Source organism: Capra hircus, chromosome 3, assembly GCF_001704415.2.
Source record: "Capra hircus breed San Clemente chromosome 3, ASM170441v1, whole genome shotgun sequence".
Lineage (NCBI taxonomy): Eukaryota > Metazoa > Chordata > Mammalia > Artiodactyla > Bovidae > Capra > Capra hircus.
Genome location: NC_030810.1, coordinates 69,560,735 through 69,569,966, shown reverse-complemented (window position 1 = coordinate 69,569,966; position 9,232 = coordinate 69,560,735). Strand labels below are relative to the sequence as shown.

General features: G+C 37.6%; 1 protein-coding gene across 1 annotated transcript in view; it reads right to left on the bottom strand.

Moving 5' to 3' along the window:
- The window catches only part of RPAP2 (RNA polymerase II associated protein 2), a 113,513-nt gene continuing 104,487 nt past the window's right edge, over positions 207 to 9,232 (bottom strand). Inside the window, exons 13-14 of the transcript XR_001917835.1 lie at positions 2,991 to 3,044; positions 207 to 1,452 (exon numbers count right to left, since the gene is read on the bottom strand). The gene's annotated coding sequence lies outside the window, so the exon portion shown is untranslated. The remainder of the gene's footprint in view (positions 1,453 to 2,990; positions 3,045 to 9,232) is intronic.

The following is a 9,232-nucleotide window of genomic DNA, read 5'->3' as shown; positions in this document are numbered from 1 at the left end:
ACAACAATAAAAACAAAACTGAAGGCAAAACAATAGTTTTTTTCCAACAAATAAAGTTGAACTAATTTATAAATATGCTGCTGTATGAGAAATATTAAGTTATTCAGGCAGAAAGAAAAAAATCAGGTAGAAATGTGGATCTGCACAAAGGAATGAAGAGTACTTGAAATGGCATAAATGTGAGTAAATATAAAAGACTATCTTCCTTCTCATTAAAATTTTTATTTAAAATACAGTTGACTATTTAAAGCAAAAATTATATGCATGCCAGGGTTTAGATGATATATAGACGTGAAATGTATGACAATAGTAGTACAGATGGAAGGAATGAGATGATAGTTATAAAGTTTATTATTAGGTTTTTGCATTGTATTTCAAGTGATATTATTTGAAGGTGCAATGTGATAGATAAAATATGCATATTTCAAACCCTAGAGCACTCACTAAAAAAATAAATAAAGCAAAAACAAAACCCCAAACCAAAAAGGAAAAACAGAGAACTATAGCTGATAAATCAGTATTGGAGATAAATTGGAGTGCTAAAAATACTTAATATAAAGTTAGGCAGGCAAAAAGGGAAAACAGGACAAAATAAAAAACAAATATGAAGATGATAGACTTAAACCCAACCATATTAATTATTGTTATCAAATATAAAGGGTTTAAACACCCCAATTATAAGGCAGAGGTAGACTTTCATCCAGTTAGGATAAAAATCAAAACCCGACTGTGCTCTGCCTAGAGGGAATCTACCTTAAATATAAATACACAGGTAGATTAAAAGTAAAAGGATGGAAGTTATACCATGCAAACACCAATCAGAAAAGAGCTAGCATGACTATATTAATAGCAAAGGATATCTTAGAACAAGAAATTTCATATAGAATAAAGAAGGTCATTTCATAGTAGTTGAGAGTACAGTCCATCAGGAGGACATAACAATTCTAAATGTGTGTACATCCAATAACAAAGTTTCAAAATACATGCAACAAAAACTGATAAAGAAATTAACAAACCGACTATTATTGTTAGAGGTTTCAACATTCCTCCTTTAGTAAATAATAGGATAAACTGACAATATCAGTAGGGATTTGGATGATATTAATAATACTATCAACCAACATGATCCAACTGACATTTACAGAACACTCTGCTCAGCAACAGCATTATGCCATGTTATGAATTATAAAACAAGTCTCAATAAATGTAAAACATTAAAATCATACAGAGTATGTTTTCTAATAAGAATGGAATTTAAAATTATTAACAGATATTTGGTAAAAATAGCATATCTTTAAACAATGTAAGGATCAAATTAGAAATCACTAAAGAAATTTTAAAATATTTTGAATGATGATGAAGAAACTTTTCAGAATTCATGGGATACAGCTTAGTAGATATGTACAGCTTAGAAAAGAAGAAAGTTCTCCAATCGGTGACTGAGGCTTTCACCTTAAGAAATTAGGAGAAAAGAAGCAATTTGAGTCCAAAGGGAGTGGAAGGAAGGAAATAATAAAAGTCAGAAAACAGAAAAAGAAAGAAAATTAATGAAATTAATTTAGTTTTTTAAAAAAATCAAGTTGCTACATAGAATGATCAAGAAAAAAGACAAATTTCCAGTATCTTTCAGAAAAAGAGAAAACACTACTAAAACCCTGTGTTAATTAAGGAGATAATAAAAAGATATTATGAATAACTGTGCAAATATGTTTGACAGCTTAGATGAAATGGAAAAACTCCTTGGAAGACAGTTTTCCAATACTGACTCAAGGAGAAACATTTCTGAATATCCATATATCAATGAAAGTGATGAAATTCATATTAAGAAATGTTTTCACAAAGAAAACTCCTAGGTCCAGATGGTATTATTGGTGAATTCTGCCAAAAATTTAAGAGATAATACCAATCCTTTAGCCCTGAAGAACTTTCAGAAAATAGAATTGGATAGTATACTTTCCAGTTCATTTTATGAGACTGATATTAAACCAGACAAAGACATTATAAGAAAAAAATTATAAAGCAATGTCCCTTGCTGCTGCTGCTGCTAAGTCACTTCAGTCGTGTCTGACTCTGTGACCCCATAGACGGCAGCCCACCAGGCTCCCTCGTCCCTGGGATTCTCCAGGCAGGAACACTGGAGTGGGTTGCTATTTCCTTCTCCAATGCATGAAAATGAAAAGTGAAAGTAAAGTCGCTCAGTCATGTCCGACTCTTAGTGACCCCATGGACTGCAGCCTACCAGGCTCCTCTGTCCATGGGATTTTCCAGGCAAGAGTACTGGAGTGGGGTGCCATTGCCTTAGGAATAGGCAAAAATCTTTAACAAACTATTAAACAGCAATATATTATTAATAAAAGGTAAATATGTCATGATTCAGTAGGACTTATCCCAGGGATGCAAGGTTAATTTAACATTTAAGTATCAATAAGTATAATTTACATTAGCAGAAATAAAGAAAACATATCTTTATAGATATGCATGAAAGCCTTTTGGCAAAATTCAACATCCATTATGAAAATCTTCCAGTAAACTGAATACCAGGGAACTTCTTCAACTTGATAAAGGTTTTCCATGAAAACCTACATTTTATTCTTAATGGTGAAAGACTATTTTCCTTCTAAGATCTAATGCTTTCACCACTGTTCTTCCTTTTTCTTTTAATAGTTTATTTGTTTTTGGTTGAGCTGGGTCTTCATTGCTGCACGTGGCGCTTTCGCTAGTTGTGGCGAACAAGGGCTACTCTTTATTGTGGTATACGGGCTTCTCATTGTGGTGGCTTCTCTTGTTGTGAAGCACAGGCCCTAGGACACTGGCTTCAGTAGTTGCAGTGTGCAGGTTCAGTAGTCGTAGTTCTCGGGCTTAGTTGCTCCACGGCATATGAAATCTTCCCAGACCAGGGATTGAACCTGTATCCCTTGCACTGGCAGGCAAATTCTTATCTACTGTACCACCTGGAAGGTCCACCACTGCTCTTTTTTCCCACTACTTACTTTTTAATATTGTTGTGAAGATCCTATCCAGGGTGATAAGGCAAGACATAGAGACTGGCAAAGAAGAAATAAAATAATATTATTTGCAGATGACATGGTTAATTATCTAGAAAATTCTGATTCTATAGAAAAGCTGTTAGAACTAATGTAAAGTTCACAGGATACAAAGTCAATATATAAAAATTATTTTTCTTTATACCAGCAATGAATAATTGGAGATGAAAAATTTAAAATACCACTTATCATAACATAGGGCTTCCCTGGTGGCTCAGGTGGTAAAGAATCCACTTGTGAGAGACCTGGGTTGGGAAGATTCCCTGGAGAAGGGAATGGCAACCCACTCCTGGATTCTTGCATGGGAAATTGCATGTACAGAGAAGCCTGCCAGGCTACAGTCTGTGGGGTCTAAAGAGTCGGACAGGAGTGAGCGACTAACACTACAGTAACATAAAAAATACTTAGGTAGGGGGGAATACTCAGATGGGGGCGGTTGTGTGCATGTGGGGGTGGGGTATATGGGAACTCGCTGTACTTGTATTTTGCCATGAATCTAAAACTGCTCAAAAAGCTAAAGTTTATTGTTTCAAAAAAACACATGAAATATTCAGGGACATATTTTCCAAGATTTATGTGAGACTTGTATACTAAAAACTATGAAACACTGCTAAGATAAAGTAAAGGAGACCTAAATAAATGGAGAGGCATGGCATGTTCATGAACTGGAAGACTTAATATTTCTGAGACATCTATTTCTCCAAACCTGTAAATTCAATGCAATCATAATCAAGCTGATTCTAAAGTTTATAGTGTAATGCAAAAGAGCTAGAATGGCCAAAACAGTTTTGAAAAGGACAAAGAAGGAAGTCTTACACTACTTAATTTGAAGACGTACTATAAAGTTACAGTTAGCAAAACATTCTTGGTATTGGCATAAGGATAGATATATTGGTCAATAGAAGATAATAAGAGAGTTGTTACAGACCCAAACATGTATAGTAAATTGACTTTTTTAAAAGATTGCTCTCTTTTTCTTTCTTTTCTTTTTTAAAACAGATTATTTATTTATTTATGGCTGCGCTAGGACTTCATTGCCGCACATGGGCTTTCTTTAGTTGCTGTGAGCAGGGGCTACTCTTCTTTGCGGTGTGCGGGCTTCTCATTGGAGCACCGAGTTGCAGAGTCCTGGCTCTAGGTGTGTGGGCTTCTCTTGGTGCGGAGTACAGGCTCTAGGTGTGCGGGCTGGAGCTGTTGCAGCCCTCAGGCTCGGTGGTTGTGGTGCACGGGCTTAGTTGCTCTGTGGCATGTGGAATCTTCCCGGGCCAGGGATCGAACCTGTGTCCTCTGCATTGGCACCACCGTACCAACGGACCACTGTGCCACCAGGGAAGTTCTGTAGTCAGCGATTTTTGACAAAGTGTCTGAGGTATTTCAGTGGGGAAAAGGAAAATCCTTTCAGGAAATGATGCTGTATCAACTGGATATCTATATGGAAACAATCCCTAACCTTCCACGATGCACAAAAAGTACCAGAAATGGATCCCAGACCTAAACATAAAAGCTTAAATTATAAAGCTTTTATCTAGAAGAAAACTTAAGAGAAAAAATTTCACAACTCTGGAGTAGGCAAATATTTCTTCAGTAGGATACAAAAACCACAAATGAAAATTTAAAGAATTTATCAAAATTTAAAGAACCCAGGTGACCTAGCCCAAGTAAGAAGCAAATGTATTTACAGAGGTGATGAAAGGAATGCCTAAGATATCTGTGCAGCAGAACTAGAGGCATCCTGTGCAGACTGGAACAGAAAGACTCTGGGAAAGTTGTGTTCAAGGGATTGATAGACTTCTGATGTGTTTAAATAGGAGTGGAGATTAACAGGGTGGAGAGTTTGGTAATGGATTAGTGAAAGATGTATAGATACTAAGAAAACTAAGACAAGTATGAATTCTAGTTACTAGTTGTAAAAGGAGGAATGAGAAACCATACTGCGTGGCCTGCCTGTAATAGTATTACAGATGATAAAAATGTAAACGTTGAATATTAATCTAATTAGAAATGATATTGAAAGGATGGAAGAGGGAAAACGTCGAGTGTCAGGTATGTGGTGGTTTCTAGTAGTGGTAAAAGACATCCTCATCTTCTACAAGCATGTTAGTTGAATATATAGAGTGGGAAAGGCAGGGAAGGGAATGCAGATGGTGGCTGTTTTTCATAAACATCTTGTAGAATATTTTGAGTTTCTTGAACTATGCATATGAACATGATTTGAAGCCTCATACTGCCACTTACTGATTGTGTGACTTTGATCACTTAACCTCTCTGTGCCTCAGTTACATCTTTTGTTGAAAATTAGTATAATAATTGTGCTTTCCTCAGGAAGTTGTTTTTAGAGTGAACTAATTTAATCTATGCAAAATACTTGGGATAATGTCTGGTACAAAGTAAGTGCTGTGTAAGTGTTTCTGTTATAATTGTGTACAGCCTTTACTTTGAAAAGTATTAAAATGAAAGTAAAAACAAAAACTGTGCTGAATCTTAAAAGCTTTTACCTGATGTTGTGGCCTCTGTGTATTTACCTAATATTGGTGATCTCTGTATCTTTAAGTCCTCTTAACTAAATAACCCTGTGAGGAATGTATTTTTATTATTCTCCATTTTCAAATTAGCTGAGGCTCAGAGAAGTTAACCACCTACCCAAGATCAACCAGCTGGTTATTGCCAATAGCCCCAGTGTTAGGATTTCCACTGGGCCAACCTGGCCACAAATCCCAGCCTTTTCCCATTTGCCTTCCAGGCTCAGTTTACTGAATGTTTCACAACCCAAGGTAGGCCGCAAGTTTCTGTGGGGGAGTGAGGGAGTGAACAGGGTACAGTCCTACATACCTCATAGAGAAACTGCACGGGGCATCATGGAACACACTCAGTGAGTAATCACAGATGGGGAGGCCTGGCCCATGGCGAGTGCTCAATAATATATGTTAAATGAATGCATGCGTGTGTAGGGTTCTGAAGCCCTGGGTAGATTTCTGTTTTTCTTAATATATATATTTCACTGAAGTATAGCTGACTTACAATGTTTCAGGTGCACAGCAAGGTGATTCAGTTATACATATACACATATTATTTTTAAAATTATTTTCCATTATAGGCTATTACAAGATACTGACTATAGTTCCCAGTGCTATACATAGCATATGTTGCATATATTTTTTAAAATTAGAAATCCAGCATTCTATTCATATTAAGCCAAACAAGTGAAATCAAAATGTCATAAAGGTTTTAGTTAGGCAAAAATGCATAAATTTTCTAAAATATATATATTATACATATTCATATATATATAAGCTTTTCTACTAAGCTTGATAAAGAACAACAAGGAAAAAAAAAGATGGAGAAATTGGAAAACATAAACTGAATGAATTGGGAGCACTGAATATAAAATAGGAAAAGTGAAACAAACTAGATAAAAGTAAAAGATCATCATATAGTCCAGTTGTTTTTGAACATAAATACTCATCAGAAACATAGCTGGTGCTCTGGAGAAAAAAATGCCAATACCTGGGCATTTGCATTTTTCAGAAAATTTCTAGATAATTCTGATATGCACCTGGGTCTTAAAAAGTGATTACAGGTTTTTCTGTTAAATCCTAGTTTTGGTGATACAGAATTCTATTATTTTTCTTTTGACCAGTGGTATTGAGTAATAGTTACATAATCACAGTAGTAAAAGATGTTTATCAGTTTTCACAATCAATAGCCAGACAAAAAATAAAAGATAATTACAACTGCAAGCCATAATGGGAACATGATTAACTTAACAATATAAAATAATTACATAGAATTGGGGAGGCATCAAACAGAGTGATGTGGTAAGTGGAAGTGCTTACATGCACAGGTTTTCATCTGCTGGGCAGATTTTAAAGTGCTCCTCAGATGACCCTATATGCAAGACAGCAAAAGAGACACAGATGTAAAGAACAGATTTTTGGACTCTGTGGGAGAAGGCGAGAGTGGGATGACTTGAGAGAATAGCATTGAAACATGTATATTACCACGTCAAATAGATTGCCAGGCTAGGTTCAATGCATGAGACAGGGCGCTCAGGGCTGGTGCACTGGGATGACCCTGAGTGATGGGATGGGGAGGGAGGAAGGAGGGGGGTTCAGGATGGGGGACACATGTACACCCATGGCTGATTCATGTCAATGTATGGCAAAAACCATGACAATACTGTAAAGTAATGAGCTTCCAATTAAAATTAATTATAACAAAATAAAGTGCTCCTCAGGAATGCAGGCTGCCTGTGTGTTGGGGGACGGGCGGTGAGTAAACAGCTTCAGAGGAGATTCTCAAGCTCCACGCTGCTGTCAGGCCTGCCCACCCCCATCCCAGGGCATGAAGCTGAACAAGCTGAAGACTGAGTGTGACATTTATCCAGCCAGTTAATACCATATACTCCTAAAAAATAAATTAACCCAGAATTTTAATTTGGGATCCTCATAGTAATGCTAACTTATTTCTCCCACTCCTCCCACCTAGATGTCCCAGAACCTTGCTTCTCTCACCAACATGAGTGAGCTCACTTTCTTGGCATTTCACTTTTCACAAAAAACTCAAGGCTTTAATCACAGAAAGAACAAAGTTGTGACACATGTGTTTGCTGGTTTATTGAGTTGAAACTCTCCGAAATGGGTTAGAAAGGTCTTCAGCAAATGCTTCTTCCACTTAGTAAATATTCCTTCTCTGTCCTAGAGGTTTTCCCTGAGAAATTTCTAATGCAACTGAGCTGTTTTCCCAAACTCTACAAAACCAAGGGCTGCTGGGTGGCCTCATGATCTTTTAACCTCTAACCAAGCCTGGATGCTTCAAAGATTTCTGAGCCTTAAAACCAAATTGTTCTGACTCAAATCCAAACCCTGTCTACAAGTTCAGCTCTCTTTGTGGCAGTGACCCTTGTTCTAAAACGGAAGTGGGGGTGGAGGTGGAGGAATCTCAGTTTAGCTCACCCAGACAGGGTGGCTGCCCTGATCCCAGGTGGGTTTTGATTGAAAGAGTCCTGTTTTGTGCTCCTGTCTCTCTCTTCAAAGCTCATTGAACTTTTTGTTGCCATAGACAATGAGTTTGAAACCTGGTTTCTAGTAATCTCTCTGCTAAAAGTGGCTTGAACTTGTGTCAACTCTGGGTCTTAGTCTGTGCTTTCTTATAGTCAGGGATTTAGACCAGCCCAGCGCTTATCAACCCACTCCAGTATTCTTGCCTGGAGAATCCCAGGGTCAGAGGAGCTGCTGCTGTCTATGGGGTTGCACAGAGTCGGACACGACTGAAGCGACTTAGCACCAGCAGCAGCAGCAGCGCTTTTCATATCCTTTCCCCGAGTTGCAAGACTCTTGCAAAGGAAATCTATCTGGAGGCCGATACAGGAAAGAGGTAGAGTTGCTTGACTTCTGAAGGTGGGCTCTCTCCCTTACCACGTGGCCATATTGAATACAGTTTTAAAATTCAGTTTTAATTTTTTCCCCCAAAGATGGATAATATGTTAATAGGATAATGGGAAAAAGAAGAGGTGGGAGGGAAAAGAAAAGAATGTGGGAGGGAGTGAGTTAACAAATCATTGGCTATGCTTTCCATATAAAAAATGGAGATAGGTGGTATAATAAGATATTAGTACACTGTTTCTCTGAAATGTTTTACAAATTATGATACGAAATTTTATTGTTGTTTGTATGCCAACTCGAATAACATCATAGTTAACTGAACACTGTCTTGGCTGTATGACCCTAGCAGGTCAGGGCTCAGATGGGTATCCATTCAGGGACCTGGCTTTTCCTGCCCATCTAAATAATAAAAAGTTTTCACTGCTACAACACTTCAGTTTATGCTGTCTTATATTTGTGATAGGCTCTATGAGCTTGGTTGAGTCAAGGGTCACCCAGAAAATAACCAGCTTCCACTTTCTTTAATTATGCAAACTAGAGCTAGGCGACTGAGATCTTGCCTTTGGTCTGCAAGACACAGGGAGTTTTGCAAGCCCTAGGGGAGTGCAGAATTTCCTGAAGATGTTGCAAGGTGGCTGACTTTCTTCTGAAGTCATGCAATATTCTCCTTTGCTTTAGTTATGACTGCAGAGGTGCTGGGAAGCAAACTGAAAATTAGCACCTTGAAGCAGGCTTTTCTCCATAGGCCCACCAGAGGCGAGGCAGGCTCATTTAGAGGGAAGAGCTTGGTGCCACTGCTTTCAGCTA